Source organism: Dermacentor variabilis, chromosome 9 (genome assembly GCF_050947875.1).
Source record: "Dermacentor variabilis isolate Ectoservices chromosome 9, ASM5094787v1, whole genome shotgun sequence".
In the NCBI taxonomy this organism is placed as follows: domain Eukaryota; kingdom Metazoa; phylum Arthropoda; class Arachnida; order Ixodida; family Ixodidae; genus Dermacentor; species Dermacentor variabilis.
The window spans coordinates 72,254,025-72,273,110 of record NC_134576.1 but is presented as its reverse complement, the minus strand read 5'-3'; positions in this window follow the sequence as shown (position 1 = coordinate 72,273,110).

Genomic DNA, 19,086 nt, shown 5'->3' with positions numbered 1-19,086 from the left:
TATCATGAGTAAGTACAGAAGTCCTACCAGGCCTCTCAGAGAACAGACCTTGAAACTCTTGTAATAGCTGGTGTAGTTCGGTTTTCTGCTCGGGCGACAGCGGTGCTTTACTGATAAGGTCACTAATGACTTGACCGGTGTCTTCCCTGTTCGTCACTGAGCCTAGTCCCGGAAGCTCGACCGGAAGCTCTTCAGGAACGTTTACCATCATGCACACCACTGCTTCCCTTTGTCTATAAGGTTTGAGCAGATTACAGTGGTAAACTTGCTGTGCTTTCCGCTTTCCTGGCAGACTTACCACGTAGTTAACGTCCGACAGTTTCTGAACAATTCGTGCTGGGCCCTCCCACTGCACGTCTAGTTTGTTGTTTAGCGATGTGCGCAATATCATGACCTCATCGCCAACCTCAAAACGACGGGCCCTGGCTGTCCGATCATAATAAACCTTGGCCCTCTGCTGGGCCTTTGTCATTGCTTCACCTGACAACTCCTGTGCCCTTCTTAAGCGTTCGAGGAGCTTAAGCACGTACTCCACCACGACTGGGTCGTCGCCCCTACCTTCCCATGATTCTCGAAGCATGCGAAGCGGAGACCGAAGCGAGCGACCGTACACCAGTTCAGCTGGCGAAAACCCCGTAGCCGCATGCGGCGCGGTCCTTAAAGCAAACATCACCCCAGGCAGACACAGCTCCCAGTCAGTTCGATGTTCAAAACACAACGCTCTCAACACGCGCTTCATGACGGAGTGGAGCTTCTCAACGGAATTCGACTGTGGGTGGTACACTGAGCTGTGTAACAGCTTTACCCCACACCTTTCGAGAAAAGTTGTCGTCAAAGCGCTAGAAAACACTGTGCCCTGATCTGATTGGATTTCCGCAGGGAAACCAACTCGCGCAAATATGGACAGTAGTGCATTAACTATCTCAACTGAGCTGAGTTCTTTAAGCGGCACTGCTTCAGGGAACTTTGTCGCTGGGCAGATCACAGTCAAAATGTGTCTGTACCCCGTGGCTGTTACCGGCAGAGGTCCCACAGTATCAATAACGAGCCGTCTAAAAGGCTCCGTAATGATAGGTACCAATTTCAACGGCGCCCTCGATTTGTCCCCTGGTTTGCCCACCCGCTGACAAGTGTCACATGTCCTCACGAAATGGTCTGCGTCCCGAAAACACCCTGGCCAATAGTACTCTTGCAAGAGACGGTCCTTCGTTTTCTTAACTCCTAGGTGTCCGGACCACGAACCCCCGTGTGACAAGCGCAACAGATCCTGACGATAGCATTGAGGCACGATCAGCTGATCGAACTCCACTCCTCTGCGGTCTAGATACTTCCGGTACAGGACTCCACCTCTTTCCACAAAACGCGCAGTTTTCCTGGCGATACCTTCTTTGACATTGCAGCGCACGTTTTCCAGGCTGCCATCCTTTTTTTGCTCGGCTATCAAAGCCGTCCGGCTGACTTTTAGCAACCTATCAAGTCCGTCTGACGTAGGCGCGATGAGCAAATCAGTAGATAGCTCTTCTAACTTTCCCGCGTCGGGCGTTTCCTCTCCAGTATCTGGCGCCTTTAACGTTACAGACTCAAGTTTATTCAGTTCGGGCGTGCTCGGAATATCAGCTTGCTGCGCCTCTGACCCTTTTTCGTTGTTTGATAACGTCGGCCCCGCAACTACCGCCTTTGCAGCGAGCTCCCGAACCTTCGATCTGGTTAAGGCCTGAACACTAGCTTCACCAAACAAAAGCCCCTTCTCGCGCAGGAGGTGATCGGACCTGTTCGAAAATAGGTACGGGTACTGGGGGGGCAGCATAGATGACACTGCCGCCTCCGTCTCAAGCGCTCCGAAAGGTCCTTCAATAAGCACTTTTGCTACCGGCAGACACACGCTATGAGCTTCCACGGCTTGCTTGATCCATGCGCACTCGCCCGTGAACATATGGGGTTCTACGTAAGACGGGTGAACTACATCCATCGTAGCTGCGGAATCGCGAAGCACTCGGCACTCTTTCCCGTTCACGAGGAGGTCTCGCATGTAAGGCTCGAGAAGCTTCATGTTCTCGTCAGTGCTGCCTATTGAAAAAAACACAACTTTTGGTGTTGTTTCCGGACACTGCGCCGAAAAGTGACCCGGCTTCTGGCACGTATAACACAAGCGCGCTCGCCTCATCTCGAACCGCTTTCTGCGTTTGGCTGCCGCCGTCTCTTTACGTTTGGTCGGACTGCTTTCGCTCGCATCCGCACTACGCGTGTCCCCCTTTAATCTCATGGGCGTGAACTTCGGCCTCTCAAACTTCGAGCCAAATTCACCCTTTTGACCGTCCTTAGCTCCGCGAGCCCGACGCGTCACAAACTCCTCGGCTAGCTCAGCGGCTTTAGCCACCGTACAAACGTCTGGCCTATCCAAGACCCAGTATCGCACGTTCTCCGGTAACCGACTATAAAACTGTTCTAGCCCGAAACACTGCAGAACTTTATCGTGGTCACCAAACGCTTTCTCTTCTTTGAGCCACTCCTGCATGTTCGACATAAGCCTATACGCAAACTCTGTATATGACTCACTTTTGCCTTTCTCATTTTCCCGAAACTTCCGACGGAACGCTTCCGCAGACAGCCGGTACTTTTTTAGCAGACTCGATTTTACTTTGTCGAAATCCTCTGCCTCCTCTCCATCCAAGCGAGCGACTACGTCGGCCGCCTCGCCGGGTAACAAAGTGAGCAAGCGCTGTGGCCACGTTTCCCGAGAGAACCCCTGCTTCTCGCACGTTCGCTCAAAGTTAACCAGGAACAAACCAATGTCCTCTCCAAGCTTAAACGGCCGCATCAGGTCAGTCATTTTGAACAATACTCGTTCTCCTGCACCGCGTGCCTGACTTCCATTACGAGCGCGTTCCATCTCTACCTCGAGACGCTTCATTTCCAAAGCGTGTTCGCGCTCTTCTTTTTTCTCTTGTTGCTCTCGCTCTTTCTGTTCTTTACGTTCACGCTCTTCTTTTTCTTTCTGTTCTTTAAGTTCACGCTCTTCTTTTTCTTTCTGTTCTTTAAGTTCGCGCTCCTGTCTCTCTTTTTGCTCTTTAAGTTCGCGCTCCTGTTTCTCTTTTTGCTCTTTAAGTTCGCGCTCCTGTCTTTTTGACCTCTCCTCAATAGTCTCAAGGCATTCCGACAGCTCGTCATCCTCAGCCTCTAACTCAAGAATAGCCTTAAGCAGTTCAGGTTTTCTTAGTTTGTCTGAGACATCCAGACCCAACTCTCTTGCAAGCTCCAACAATTTCGGTTTCCGCAACGACTTCAAATCCATGGCTGCTCTGAATGCTGCTTTCTCTACTGCTTACTATTGTCTTGCCGCAAACTAACCCGGCAGCAACGACAACCACAATTACCAGCTCTGTTTCTGACACTAACAAAAAGCCTGGCAAAGCTCAGAAGAAGAAAGTCCCGCACTCACCAAACCTCGCAGCCAAGAGTCCAGCGCAGTCGTTCCGCTGCAGGCAACCAGTCATCACACAGGGCTCGTTGCACTGCTCCCGGATCGTCGATGAGCTGCTCAGCATACAGTCAACTGCATCTCTTCGCTGCTGGCCTCCGTTGTCGCGATCCCACCGCTGCCACCAGATGTTTGGATCGCACCGCTGGTACGATCTGTTGGGAACTCGGCGCTGACGCCCGTGGTTGTACCTGGGTCGCAAGCCCCAAGGGTAGCGTTGGCCTGGCGGCCTGGGGTACAACTGGAAGCATCCGAAGGTCCCGGCAAAGCATGAGTCGACTGGTAACAACGAAACAACTTGTTTATTTTAACATCGCAAAGAGTTGGCGGTCAGGTTGACCGAAGTAGAGAGACGGGAGAGTACTTTACTCAACAGAAGAAATCGGAGCCCTCCTTTTGGCGTCCGGGGGCAGCTGTTTTTATACTCTCGCAGTTGAGGGCAAGAAGGAACCCCTCAAAAGACGAGCACGTGAATGTACAATGGGCTAATGGTGACGCACACTGTCGTAGCGCTGCCGTAGCACCATGTCGAGCACGATCTCGTAGCACCCTGTCGTAGCGCTGCCGTAGCACCATGTCGAGCACGATCTCGTAGCACCCTGTCGTAGCGCTGCCGGTCGGGCACAATGACTGTAATGAGAGGATGATCCCTGCTTTCGCATCGCCTGGTTCGGGCACAATGACTGGAATGAGAGGGTGATCCTTTGCGGTCGCATCGCCGCAGTCGCGCCTGGAAACACCTGCCGAAGAGCGTTGCGGCGACGACGATCGGGCCAAAATGTCTGCCGCCCCGCCGCAGTCGCGCCGGCAAAACCACGTGTCGCAGGCGAAACGCAACAACGCTCGTTGTGCATCGCACGGGCGAGGCGAGGCCTGTCGCTCTCTAACCTGCAGAACCGACATTCTCATATTGAGGTCCGATGCACGCACTTCTCTATCGGGTTTTCTTTTCTTGCGTGAAACCACTTGTAGAGGCTATAACTCCTATTGAGAACTTGTTCATGGGGCATAACCTGCCAAAGTAACACTGTAGCTATGTGCCTCTGAGAAACGCCTTGGTGTAGTAAAGCTGTTCGTATGAAGTTCGACCATCCGCGCTTCGTTAACGTGCACCCAAGTCTACGTACACGAGGAGCGTACTTGCTATTTGGTCCCACCTATATGTGGGCGCCGTGGAAGGGATTCGAGTCCGCAAAATCGCCCTCAACACAGAATACAATAGCCACGGAGTGCTCGGCGTTAGACAATTTCAAAAATGTTTCGCGACCTCATTTGACACCTCTGCGCGGGACATCACCCCTCGAGCCTTACCGTCACCAATACGTTTATGTCTTGAGAAGGCTTGTGCGGCCGCTTTTGCACACGACTGCATAAATTTGACGCTGAAATAAATCACTCTGCGAAAATCCGGCGCCCACACTGTTCAACCAGCATGATAAAACCATGGTAAGTACGTTCCATATGCACGGAAAGTTTTAACACTTTGCTCGGGAAACGTCACGAAAAGTTATTGGGCTTGGATGTTTTCTGTAATACCGGGTAATGTTCTTCAATGGTCAGCAATGGCTGGACAAGGGAAGCCCTCGCACTGTCTCCAGGCTTCGCAATCTTATAATTGCTGCTAATTAGTCACTTGAGGTATCCAATTTCCGTGACCCTTTGTCTTGTTTGCAATTTTTAGGTCCTGAACACCTAAGTTCTCCTGTCATCTAATCTTCAGTGCATTAGTAGATTACGATGCCGTATAGGTTTGGTGCGCCCTTATTTATTCATATGATAGCCCTACATCAAAAAACGCTCTGCCAAATAATTCTTTTTTTTTGTATCCCGTTAATATTTCCCCACATTCTGGAACTTCCAAATATTGGCAGTATGTGGTCACTAGAGACGATACATCGCAATACGACCAACTCGCAATGATAATTAAGGGTCAATAGCAAAATCCCCGGGAACACTTTTGAGACAGCGCAACTGATCAGAGACAAATTGACTCGTCAGAAGCCTCGTAGTCAGCAGGGTAATCTACTCGCTGCCATACCACCCCATGATCAAGAGCGAAACGGAACAAGCAGAGACAATCCTGCGGAAGGCCTACAAGACGGCACTTCACCTACCAAGAAACACACCGATCGACAAGCTGCTACAGCTAGGGACTAGCAACACCTTCGCCGAACTGGCAGACGCAGAGCTTGGAACACAGTTTACCGACTCAGAGACACGGCTACGGGAAGAGCGCTCCTGACAAGGTTAGGTCGCGACCCAAGGAGGCATCACGATCGATCCGCCGATATACCCGACGAGATCCGTGAGACCCTACAGGTCAATCCCATTCCGAAAAACATGGATCCAAATCTCCACGTGGCCAGAAGGCAGGCGCGGGCAGATTATGTGGAAAGGCATTTAGGCAAGCTAGAAAACACGGTTTTCATGGATGCAACACTGTATCCATGGAATAGACATACAGATTACATTAAGGCAGCTTCGGTAGTGGTTGACTACGCAGGCAAGCTAATCCCCTGCGCAACTACACGTAGCGCCAGGATAGTGGAAGCGGAGGAAGTGGCTGTTGCACTGGCAGCGGCTGAGGGCTATCGAAAAGACGAATCAATGGTCATTTTAACGGATTCAAAAGAGACATGCAGGAACTACACAAAGCGTAGAATCTGGAGGGCTGCCTTAGCTATCCTCCGCAAGGCAGAACACCTCAGACACACCGCAACCCACAAGCTAATCTGGATTCCGGCACACACGGGGATAGAAGGAAATGAAAGGGCAGACAGCTTGGCTCGCGAGATCACGTACCGAGTCGAGCGGCCACACGCCCTGGGACAGCACTTCACCGTGGAGATCGGCTATTCAGAGTTACTGAACTACCACAGAGGCAAGAGAACTAGATACTCCCCGCCACACAAAGCCTTAACACAGCAAGAAGCAGCTAGTTGGCGGAGGCTGCAAACGGGAACCTTCTCTAACTTACATATACTAAGCAAGATGTATCCTACACAATTTAGGAACACTTGCCCGTGGTGCGGGGCAACACCCACGCTTTACCATATAACATGGGAGTGTAAACGTAACTGCACATTCCACCAACAGAAAACCCCGAGTGCGGAGCAGTGGGAGAGCCGGCTCACCAGCTGCGAGCTCGCCGCCCAAAGGGCAATGGTGCAGCACGCAAGCGAAGCAGCGCGGCTGAGTGGAGCCCTGGACTAAGGGCCCAATTCTGCTAAGAAGGTCAAGCGTCTGCAGCGATGAAGGCGAAGACCGAACGCTAAACCCTTAATGAACCGAATAGTTTTCTCTCTCTCTCTCTCTACGTCTTATCGCTCCCTTCATGACTTCAGATGTTAATAAAAAGATAGATAATATGCTTAAATGATGGCTGTAGACCTACTTGGGGAAGTGAGCGAGGGGAAAATAAACTAAATACAGCTCACTCTGGCAGCTTGACAAGCGCAGCTCCATAGTAAGTTAAGGGTCTCTTTGACGTTAGTACGTGGTCCGATTTCTGTTCTTCAATGAAGTAGCTTTCGTCAGCTGCTGCATTTACTGGAACGTACTGAGTCCTTTGCATTCTCATACTAGCTGATGAACATATAGAGCTACCTCCTTTAAGAAGAAGCTTACATACATGGGTGCAGAGAAATTGTTTTTCTCGGCAAGCACTGCACCGAGTTTGACGACGTTCGTCGGATTTGAATGAAACATGTAACATAAAGTGAGTGTAGAAAGCACAATATAATTTACGCCGCAAATTTCTGAATAAATATTGTTCAAGATTAAAAACTTTTTAAAAGCAATTACATCGACGAAGCTCTCATGTTTGAAACTCTCCAGCTCAGCAAGGAAATATGCTTCATGATTCTGTAAAAATGCATATAGTAATGCACATAAGTGGGAAAAAACTTATGTATTGTGCACATCTCTTACTATGATACCGCTAATATATGGGCACGACTTTAGTAAACCACGTAAGCATTGTAACAAATTCACACAAGTTGTAAATTTAAATGTATGAGTTGTCCGCTTGAGATGTTTAAACAGATGTAGGGCACGGAAGTGCGATAACTGTTTTAGTGCAGAGCTACTCATTTGTAAAATTCGGGCTTTTATTCTTTTAGCGACGCAATTTTCGGGAAATTTCCTAACACATTCCTGGCCCTGAATCACAGCACTGCTTGCTAGACATTATAATTCTGGCATTCAAACAGAACTAACCCTATTCATATTGGTAGAGGAGTGCGCGGGGGGGGGGGGGTATTATACTGGCTGTTTTAAGAAGACACTTAGTAATATTTAGAAAAAGGGCTGTTTTGAAATAAAAGGGTGGTCCATTCGTTGACATGTAGCGACGACCACGATTGGCGGGTGATTCTGAGTTATTAGCGATAATTAACAAACTCTATTAATTGTTAAACATTTACCTTATGTGACCGAGCAGCGGGGAGCCAGCACGCTGTGACCGCGAAGAGCTCGGAGAGAGAATGCGCTGACTGCCCGCTGCTGGTTGACGCAGCAATAAACGTCGCCTCGTAGGGCGAGGCTTCGCGCTCGCTGCAGCTTCCCAGTTTCGGTATCACGCCCTCTGATAGCCGAAACTTTTCGTGCCACGCAGTTCCGCGGGTAATCGGTGTTTTCCAGATCCAACAGTTGCTATGGCTTGTATGTGGGCTCGCTTTAATTTCCGAAATACGATGATACCGCTGAAGCTAAAAGCTTAAGAATTAATGATTAGATGTGGCGTTAATTATAAACTATTTACGCCGTATCACCCGTCACTCCGTGGTCGCCATCACTGACGCTATGTCTCCGAAGGAACAATCCTTTTATTTCAAAACGGCTATTTTTGAATATAATCTTGAAGTTTTCGTAGAAACATCCCGTATGAAAGCATTTCAGGGTTTCACATTTATTTGAATAGCGGGCATGGGAGGTGGCCCTTGGCGGAAAGTTTCTTCTAAAGCATTGATAACATTACACTCGTGGAGCTGAAAGTAGTGAGCACAGACACCGCATTTCCTTCCAGTGAAAAATTGAAAGTTTCGCGACAAAGGCAAAGCACCGACAGCGATAGCAAGGTTTGGCGCTGCTCGCGAAATGCTCGTGACAGTGTTCTAACTGCACAGCCGTGCCAGTGTATACACAGGGTGTTTTTTTTTTTTTTGACAACGTAGATTTTTATAAAAAGGCTATGACCGTGAGACACTTGTCGTCTTCGCAGCCGAGCTCATCGGTGAGGCGGAAACTTATCCTGAAAAGACTAATTAACGAGAACGTTCATATGGAAACTTTGGTCTAGCTCGGATATTTTGGTTTGAAAGACAAAAGAACACGGGGGAACACAGACGAGCGCTGTTCGCAGTGGTCGTCTCTGTTACTTCGTGTTCCTCGTCTTTCGACCCGTTTTCCTCCAGCTGGTCAAAGTTTGCTTCAAGATCATGAACCGACTAACTCGCACCAGAGTCCTGCAAAAACAAGAATAATAGAAGCTTTTATTATTAACATGAAGATATTTCTTTGTATGGAAAACTTCTGGGGCGCCACAAGTTATGGCATACCCCCCCCCTTTTTTTTTCCCTTAGAGTGCCAAGAAGTCGCACGAAATTAGAGATATTCATCTTCGAAACTAAAGACCAAATCCAGGCAACCCATAAACCGAGCACGCCGGCAGCGCAGAAAAGGCGGCCGCTTTGTTACGTCAGGCGGAAACACCCCTTGACGAAGTGAGTGACGAAATTTGAATGAAGGCGCCTCGCGGCAGAATCTTGTCGGAGAAAACGGCCAGTCATCCGCGATACACAGGCGGACCGCTTCTCCTTCGCACGTGATGTATGGTGCTGACGTGATTCTTTCTTACCTGAAGCGTAAAATAGGCGCAAGGCACTCTTTCGCGCTGTGTGCGCGCAGGAGAAAGCTATACGCAGTGGCGGCCCCTGGAAGTTCACGCTACTCACTGAAGGAAAAGGTGGAAATTCATGGCCGCGGTAGGAAGGTAGTGGCGCGCGCGCCGAGGGAATGCAATTCTAGGGTAGCCGCGTGGCTGTACTGGTCTCGTAACTCAATCTCAAAAGTTTGAAGGGCGCTTAAGCTTGACCTTTAAGCGTGGAGCGCGATAATATTCGAAGATCCCTGACTGCTTCTCACGCTTGCCGGCAACTGCAGCTTATGTAACCTTGATGTTCAGCTGGAAACGCTGGTGGTGAAGGCAATGCACGAAGGCGAGCTTTCTGGCAGAAACGCGGCACCTTGTGTGCGCTGCGGATGCACAGAGGCGAGCGCCATCTGAGGGTGTTGCAAGGAACTGGTAGCGCTGCTCTATGAATGCTCTATAAACGGGGTTTGTGTTTAAGTTTCCGCCTAACAGAATTACGTTTTCCCGCATATTCAGATTACTGTTCGACGCTATCATGTCGGTGGGTTATGTGTAAGTCGTACTTACGATTTTTCCGATGCATCTTACTTTGAGAAATTCAATCAGTTTAGTAACATCCCTGCGCTACACGGAGGGCCTGCGTGGTTGGGTATACCTGATTCAGAATGACTTATCACTCATTAATACGTTCGACCCTGGACGTGGGGTCCTTAACGCTTTCGCGTTAAAATTTTTACCCGCGACAAAGCCTTTCCGATGCCTCCAGTAGCAAACGGAGCCAGCTTTGAGGAAGTGCGTGTAGGGATATGAAATCGTGGCCAGTGCAGGGATTGTAAACCCGGGTTACGAGACGAGTACAACCACGCAGCAAACCTAGAGTTGCCGTAAACGAACATTCCAAGCCTATATTACCGCCAACAATCGGGACTACGACTTAGGTATCAGCAGCAGAAAGGCTTGGACTGCTCGATTATCTAGCAGTGCAAAACTAATGCCAAGATGCAGGGCAATGATAAATGAGAAATACGCCGTATGTGCAAGTCTTTTTGTTGCCAGTCATACCATACTTGATATCCAGAGGCTGCTCTGGGGCTTCTCCTACTACCCAGGCTGAGCTATGCATAATAAAAACAATTCAATCAGCCACCCAGTCGGTCGGTCGGTCGGTCGGTCGGTCGGTCGGTCAGTCAGTCAGTCAGTCAGTCAGTCAAATTAATCAGTGAACAAAGCAATTTATTGTCAGCCAGCCAGTTGGCCAAGTTAATTAATTGAACCTCCTCATTTATTGAGCTGATGTCCTCTGGTAAACTCCTCGTGCTCCACGCACACTTTGATGTTTTTTTAACTTTGTTATTATTGTTTATTGTTTTGTTTCCATTGAACCCACCCTGCTTGGCACTGTACAAGGTTTGCAGTATTGAATAAAGAAGAAAGAAAGAAATACAATGGGTGCCCGTGCGAACGTTTTTTTCCTCGGGGTGTCCTTGAGCAGAAGCGCTCTTCGTTAGCATTTTCCTCAATGAAGTAGCAGCACGAGACTTTTGTGCCCCGCTTCACCCCCCCCCCCCACCTACTTTTCCAGGCAGCGGTCGGCACTGGAATTACCGTAAACGCTCAGTTCCTCGCGAGCGCGACATACATACCCACGAGCACATAGTGGCGCGGACACACGCACACGCAAGCAGGCGCAAGCAGGGTGCGGGACCAGGGCGGTGCCGTCACGTCCTTGCCCCTATCTTTTATTAGCCAAATAAGGTACATAGATGTAATTACAAATATAGGTACAATTCACGTACCTTGAACTATTTTTCTACGTAGTTCCCACACCGGTTTAAACCATTTGTCCCATCACAGCACTAAATCTGAGATGCCCCCGTCGAACTGCTGTGTTGGCTTCATCGTTTCATCTGTATCGCTGTCCTGCCAGGAACTTGTTCAGCGGATCGAAAACGTGGAAATCAATAGCGGCGAGTACCGGAGTGTGCGGTGGGTGGTACAGACTATCTTGGTGAAATGAATTGAGCTTGTCGGCGGTTCTCATTGACATATGTGTTCCCCACGGACCTGTGAAGCGCAAACGCCATTTTCAACGACTGACAGCAGCGCCGTGCCGCGGAGCTGCCGACAGATATTGCCGGGCTGGTCCAAGCAAGGTCCACCGCTGGGAATTGATATGTTGACTTCGCATTTAGAGCCGTAATTTGGCTAAAAAAACTAGGGGAAAAGACTAATTGGCCCTCGTATATTGAACAGCAGCCTCTGTTATGCAACCCATTCAGAACGTTCGCACAGTGCACGCAGTGCGGCTTCGGACGCGAAAGGGGAGGCTATCCATATTATCCTCATCGGAAGTGAAGATGGTGGTCGCGTGGTTTCAGTAACAATTCATATGTGCGCTAGTCAGCCTGGTGTAGTGGTTGAAAGCCGCACAATGACAGTGTCGCCGGAAGCTTTCACGCTGGCCCTTGCGACAGTGCGGTCACTTAAAAAAATGCAGAGAAACACGTTTGCCCTCGTGCTCCGTCGAATGCTGAATGGACTCAACTTTCGGCTCGTATTCATAGCGTCGTAGTGTGTGCGTTAGTGCGTTAGTAATGTTTCGTTTCACAAGATCGCCACTTCTGGCTTCGGCGACGTGGGCGTACGTTTTTTTCACGAACGGAGCCGTGCTCCACCTGGCGAACTTTTTGAATGAACGTAATTTATTGTTGCAATCTTGAGGCTTCAGAGCGTAACTACTCCGTCGACAGATATCCACTAAAAAAGTAAACATAAAATAAAAACGGGACAGAAATTTTTAGTCAGTTTGTAACAGCTAGTTTAGGGTGGTAGTGTTTCTTGTACTGGTGCTAAAATGCGCAACATACATAGATTCTAACTGCCGAGCTCACTTTGTTTCCTAATCTCGCTCCTAATGAGACGCCAGGACAAACTACGTATTTTGACGCTCGCTTAACTAAGGCGCACCAGCCTCCGCAACAACCGCAGCCATTGCCAACAACTCGCAACGCATATCTTGCAATGGAGCACCTGGCAAGTGTGCTGCCTCGAAGCGGTGCATTGCTCATCAGTAGCCGCGTGCTGCGTCTCTCGAAACTGCGAAACAAGAAGGTTCATTTCCGCAACAGCCGGGCGCTAAAAGCGGCCCGAGAGCTCAGATGAAACGAGCCGACACCGAAATGCCAACGTCATCGTCGGTGTCGGTGTTCGTGCGTGCGTGTGTGCGTGCGTGCGCGTGTGTAGATGTAAGGGGCGCAGTTCCTGCTCCCGCTTTAACGCCGGCGCTGTTATTTTCTACCGCACCGCCTGCCAAGCGACAGCGGCGCTTTCTCGTTCATCTTCGCTCTGTCTCTTGACGCCACCGCCGTGGTCCCGCATCCTGCTTGCGTGCGTGTGGGTGTGTCCGCGCCTCTATTTGTTCGTGCGTTCGCGTGACGTACGCGACGTGCCCGTGTGTTTCCTCCCGTGGTGAGGACGAAGGCGCGCGTCCTTCTGCGTCTTCCGCCTTTGCCATGCTACCAGCGCTGTTGCAGCGGCGCTTCTTCCACTCGGCCGCTGCCCCCCCTCCCCTCCCCAAACCCCTACTGTGCGTTCGTCCTTCTCTCGGACGTACAGAATACGAACCGCTCCGTTGGCGACCCCGACCCGTGAGCCCACGCGTGACGGTCTCGCGCCAGGCTTCGCCGACGAGGCAGTGACAAAGTGGTTGCTAGTGTTGCGCGGCTGGCCCCCGGTGTGCGTTATGCCGTTCGTCGTGCGTCGCCCCTGCGTTCGGGATGACTCCGCATTTAGGCGAGTCCGCGCAGTTCGACGATTTCGGAAGAACGCGTCATGTGGATGCCTCGGCATGTTGTATCGTTTCATGCAGTTTTTTTTTTCTTCTGATGGCTAACATTTCAAAAGGGCATTTACACCTAGTTGTCAGATATCTAACTTTAGACACGATAACACGGGGAGTGCGGGAGATGTAAATTCGATATGATGAACAAAAAGGCAACAAGCTAAAAGCGGGAGCCAACGTTTCGGCAAGCGGACTTGTCTTTTTCAAGGTGTGTGTGTGTGTCTTGAAAATGACAACTCCACTTGCCGAAACGCTGGCTCCCGCTCTTACCATGTTCTCGTTTTGGTCATCTTCTTTAGCTACGATAGTATGTGGTGCTCGGACATCCAACTGCTACTGTGAACTTTTGGCTGTTCCCATGGGAAATATATATCTACATAGTTTTCGGACTACCCGTGCTATCAGACCTAAATGTTTGGTATATACCGTCTGTCCCAGCAACGTAATTGACTGTCCTTCTTAATCGTACGTTCTCTAAACAACAACAAAAAAATATCATTCGGAATTAAAATTTTGACGCAGGAGGATGTTAGAGGATAGTTAAGAAGTGTGAAAGCAATAAGTACAAGAAATTGTCTTGACTTTTCCCCCATTAAACCTAGATACCTCATCGTAATCGCGAATTCATTTTGAACTGAGCTACGCATGGGCGCACTTCTACACTTGATTTGCCTTAGAACGTGCCAAACTGCGGCTCTTTCAGTGCGAAGACAAAAACTGCGAGGACGAGCACCTCTGGTTAGGCCAGTAGCTCACTAAGGCACGGGCGCCTGCGTGCTACAGCCTGCGTGCTTTCCTGCATTCCGCCCGGGATAGGTCAATGCGACATTCTTTTCTTTTCTTTTATTTTTGTTTACTGTTATCTGTGCGCGTCGAAGGGAGTGGCCCTGCGTTGCCTTTGCAGGCGCCTCCCGTGGCTATTCGGAGATAAGCCATCCAGTGCCGAGCCAAGCAACCTGGCCATGCGCGGCGCTCTTTTACGCTGTCCGTCGACATAGCCGTGATAGCTGTTTCATTTCGAGTATTTCTGAAAGTTCCCAAGACCAGCTCTACGCCTTAGTATCGGTGCGCTTGTGTTCCTCAGAAAACAAAACAGAAAACCAGAAAGTACAGTGGTGCACGACAAAAGAAGTTTCATTGAATGGAAGAAAGTCAGGCAAAGAGCAAATAATACAAGAGCTGAAAAATGCCAAGATCATAACGTAAGCTACTTTGTTGAGTTACAAGATGTGTTAAAGCGTTAGGGGCGCAAGCACGAATTCCCGTAGAAAGTGCTGGGAGTACGCATGTTTGGGCGAGGTCCGCCGAACGGCACAGCCCACGGTATCCGCGGGCAGCAGAAGTGGTTGTAAATTAGTTTACGCTAGTCTAAGGGGACACGATATTTCCGGCTTATTTCTAGGAGTAATATTGAACATTTGCAGTACAGGCTCATAGGCATAAAATACACGGCGTCCCAGAAATCTATCGTACAGGATGAAATTGAAACGTCCCTGAAGATGTTCAATGTGTAACCATGTTGGTCAAATTAATTAATTCATTCATTTTCCATTAATTCTTTTTGGGCATTATGCTACATGTATATCAAGAACAAAATGCTGGGGACAGACTAAAAGCCCCAGAAGACTTCACGGGGTCTGTGCCTGATAATTGCACTTTTACAGGTGCAAAATTAAGGAAATATTCATATGCGACAGGCATATAACGACAAAAACAATACACTTGAAATATAGTACTAAAAGTCTAAGACTAAAAAGAACGTGCTGCACTTTTTCTTCATGACATCAAAGAACGCAATCGCAGCACTACAGTAAACAATGCTGGTGGTTTAACAGAATAGGCAATGTATACGCAATAATTCGACGGCCATAGTTAGTACGTGTTCTTGGCGAAAACAAAGAAATGATTTCGCGCATATCGTAAACATTTTAGAACAACAGAAAGCTGAGATAGTTGGGGAGGGTTCATAATGCAAAGATGGGGTAAGGCGTGCAGACAAGGACACAAGAGAAGAGAAGTGGACAGCACGAACGCCGACTATCAACTGAAGGAAGCACTGAGGCGAAAGAAGACACAAAACTCATCTGCGCATGCTTTGGAATGGCAGCACGTCGTGTCAATCGGGTACACGTACCGGTCTGTGATAGAGGTAACCGTTAAGGCATTTGATCTCTTCCTTATATAAGGCAATCAAAGGCTGACTCACACGCACTTCCACCATTATTAATATGTTATGCCTCGACCATAAGACGAGAATCTTCATTCCTCTCCCTTCATTCCAATGACAGGCTAATGAAACATAAAAGGTTAACCAGTGGATCACCTCTAAAATGTGGCTGTATCACTGATGAGTAGATGCTAGTGGTGCGCTATTTTTATTTCTCAAAGGAAGATTAGATTTAGCCCTCATTAAAGGGAAGCTGAAACGGTTTTCAATTTCCATGAATTGCTGGGATTGGGAAGAACAGACCTAATAATTTGCGGTTACGAAATATTTTTCTTCGTTTTGTTAATATAAGAGGCGGAAATCGCTTTCTAAGTCACCCCCGCGGACACGCCCCCATCGCTTCCCGGAGCGCCGGGTGAGGTGGTTGCCAGAGGAGAGAACCGGCGAGACTGACGTCACGCGCGGGGAGCGAGCTGCCGGACCGGCATGCTGGCCTGTGTTGGTGGCATGCATCTTTCCGTCCCGCGCTTTACTGAACGACGCTACGAGAGATTTGCCGCCGCCGACGACGCTCACGTTTGTTTTCTTTTGCGATTTTCGTAAACTGTTCTTTCCTTCGGTGCTGAGTGAGCGTCTACAGCCAAGGGCGCCCAACATGCCCTCGTTCTGTGCAGCATTCGGCTGCGCGAACACAGGCGGGCGAGACGATGTGGTGTTTCACAGGTTCCCGAAGGACAAGAAGCTTGCAACGCAGTGCGGTGAGGAGAGAAAAGTTCGTGCCGATGAAATCAACTGTGCTGTGCTCGGACCATTTCCGCGATAGCCGGATAGCCTTACGACAAATGCGGAAACGCGTTGTTGCTAGCGTTGCTATACTCCGTTTCATACATCAGGTGCAACGCTGTGGAGGCTTGAGATACTTCTTGCAGTGGCTGCGTTCGCATTTAGAAAAAGTTCGGTGTTTCTTGACCCGATTTTTGAGAAAATTTTTCATATATAAGCTCAGTTCTGAATGAAAAAAAAAATTTACCCATAGAAACAATACGGCTGCTAACACGTTCTTTTAAATCAATTTTCTTTTCGGCATTTTTTAATTGCAGCCCGTCGCGGCAGCTTCACGTGCATGCTCGCGCGACCAAACGCCGCTGGCACGCTGCGAAGCATATACGGAAACGCGCGCAGTAATAAATTTTGGCGACCGGACTTCGTGCGTAGCTTCCACAGCGTTGCACCTGAGGTATAAAATGGAGTATAGGCTTGCCTAGTGACATTCGACGTACGCTTGCAGTTATCGTGTTTACCACACGGTGGTGCTAAAACTGCCTAATGTCTTTATGTCAACAATAGCATGGAGCAAGTATACTGATTCTTGATTGAGCCACAATCGCAAAGTCGTCGAACCATAGTATGAATATTGCACATATAATACCTCTGGTCATCTCTGGATGTGTATGATAAGCAACTTCCATGACTGTACCTCGCAGCACTGCATGTGCGCGCTTTAAAACGCGGCACTTATGTTCGCGATCGTGTATCAACACTCAAAAAACCACGGGACTTTAGACAAGCAGCGGCAAGGTGCTTGACATCGCGGAATTCCACCCGTGTTTACAATCTAACGAGAAATTAGTGCTTCGGCATTCTTCCAGCAGCAAGTTCCCAGTGACACATTAGCGCATTTTTTCTGCCGTCATTGGAACATGCAGCTACATGAAAAAAAGACAACATACGTACCAGCTAAGATTTCCAACGCGCGAGAAGGTGCACACATCGCTCTCGCTTTTGGCACACTCAACATCGTCGTTGCCGCCGTTGCCGCCATCGTTTTCCGTGTCGGCTGTCGGTTCGAACATGTACGGCGCAAATACAAGCTGTCCGAGACAGCGAGAACGTTCCATAATGCTTACAACTCAGCTATGAAGCCAGAACAGAACAGCGTGCTTACGCTCTGAAACGGCGGCGCCGACCGGCGACTCCCGCGAGTGACGTCACAGCGGCCCCGACCAATCACGGGCAACAGCGACGTTCGCGCGATACCCTGAGGGTGCGCGTTTTCATGAAAAAACAGTCGTTTGCGCTTGTTTCCGCCCTTTTTGAACCAGATATGCGTGTTCAGGGGACTCAAAACTGTAGAATGCCGTAGAGAACTCATTTTTTTCGAAAAGTGTTTCAGCTTCCCTTTAAGTGCGGATATTGGCTTGTATTGCCTCGCGAGTGATTAAGAGTATTGGGGGTCCTTGAAACCTAAATTAATCATACTCGTTATAACACCATCAATACTCCAAGACCGGCAGCCAGCCAGCCACAAATGTTTATTTATATTATTAGGATGAGTTTTTCACAGGCTTGCCGAGAGGATGCCCAACCCGGCCCCTCTCCCCCAACAGGAACATCGCTTATGCATACGCACACAACAGTGACTACAATGTCGTTTGTGTAGCAGCAACAAAGAACAATTCAGCAAGAAAAATTAAACAGAAAAACCTCTTACAAGATGTCAATATAGGTTGTAGACTGTACAGACAAAAAAAAAAAAAAAATCAGAAATCACTTTGAAAGGACAGAAATATTGGATGAATTCGATAGAAAGGGCAATCAATAAAAGGCATTTGCGTGCCTTGGTTCGTACGTATTTTCGGTATGAATTAATAAACTCCACCTGCTCGGGGATCGTACGTTTGCATTATATGCTTTACCTCAGATAGCACAACAAGAAACGCAGTTTGATTAAAGCTTAATTATTATATTTAAGGCAGCACATCATTTCACAATTACATTACGGACATTATGGTAAATACCTCAGAAATAGATTCGGAGGGTGAATAAAAATAATCATGAGCCATTCCACTCTGTGAAGGTGGTGTACCAGCGAAGCTGTTTAGCGCACGACACGGAAGTGACACATAGTTTTGGACAAAGGCACTAACTCATTTATTGTCTTGATCGGTGGTCATTATTTCACTCGCAACTGCAATCACATTCTTTGATAATGTCAAAACGATGCACGTACGCCGCTGGGCGGTCGGTTGGGCCGGATCGGTGTGGCATCGTAAGGGATATGACTGCAACAACGAACGCGTAAACCGCTCCCTTTTCGGTCCCGACAATTCCACATCGAAATCACCGACAACGCAAACAGGGTTAGTGTCATCGCCGCTAATTCACGCAATGTGAGTAACCATGAACCTTACGGGACTATGAGTCATTGCATTTTTTGCTTGCTTAGTATGAGCCATTGCTCACGGCGGTATGCGCCACTGATAACGATAGTTTTCGATATGCTGTTCTGTATGTTGTATGCGTTATTAGAAAGAATTTAAGCGCTCTTCGCTTGACTTTGCTGAGGGCTTGTTGGCTCTGCGTACGGGGCTATGAACCATAGCATTTTTTTTGCCTTCCTTATGGGAGTATCAATGCTTACGGGGGTATGAGCCATTGATGATGATAGTGTTTTCTCACGGGGAACAGAAATGCATGGAACCCCAGCCATATACAGCTTCGCTGCAAAAAACATTCTGGGGTTTTACCTGCAAGAACCGCGATTTGATTATGAGGCATGCCGTAGTGAGGGACTTAGGATTAATTTTGACCACCTGGGCTTCCTTATCGTGCACCGAATGCACGCAGGCGTTTTTGCATCTTGACTCCATCGAAATGCGGCCGTCACGGCCGGGATTCGATCCCGCGATCTCGTGCTTAGCAGCTCAATACCATAGCCACTAAGCAAC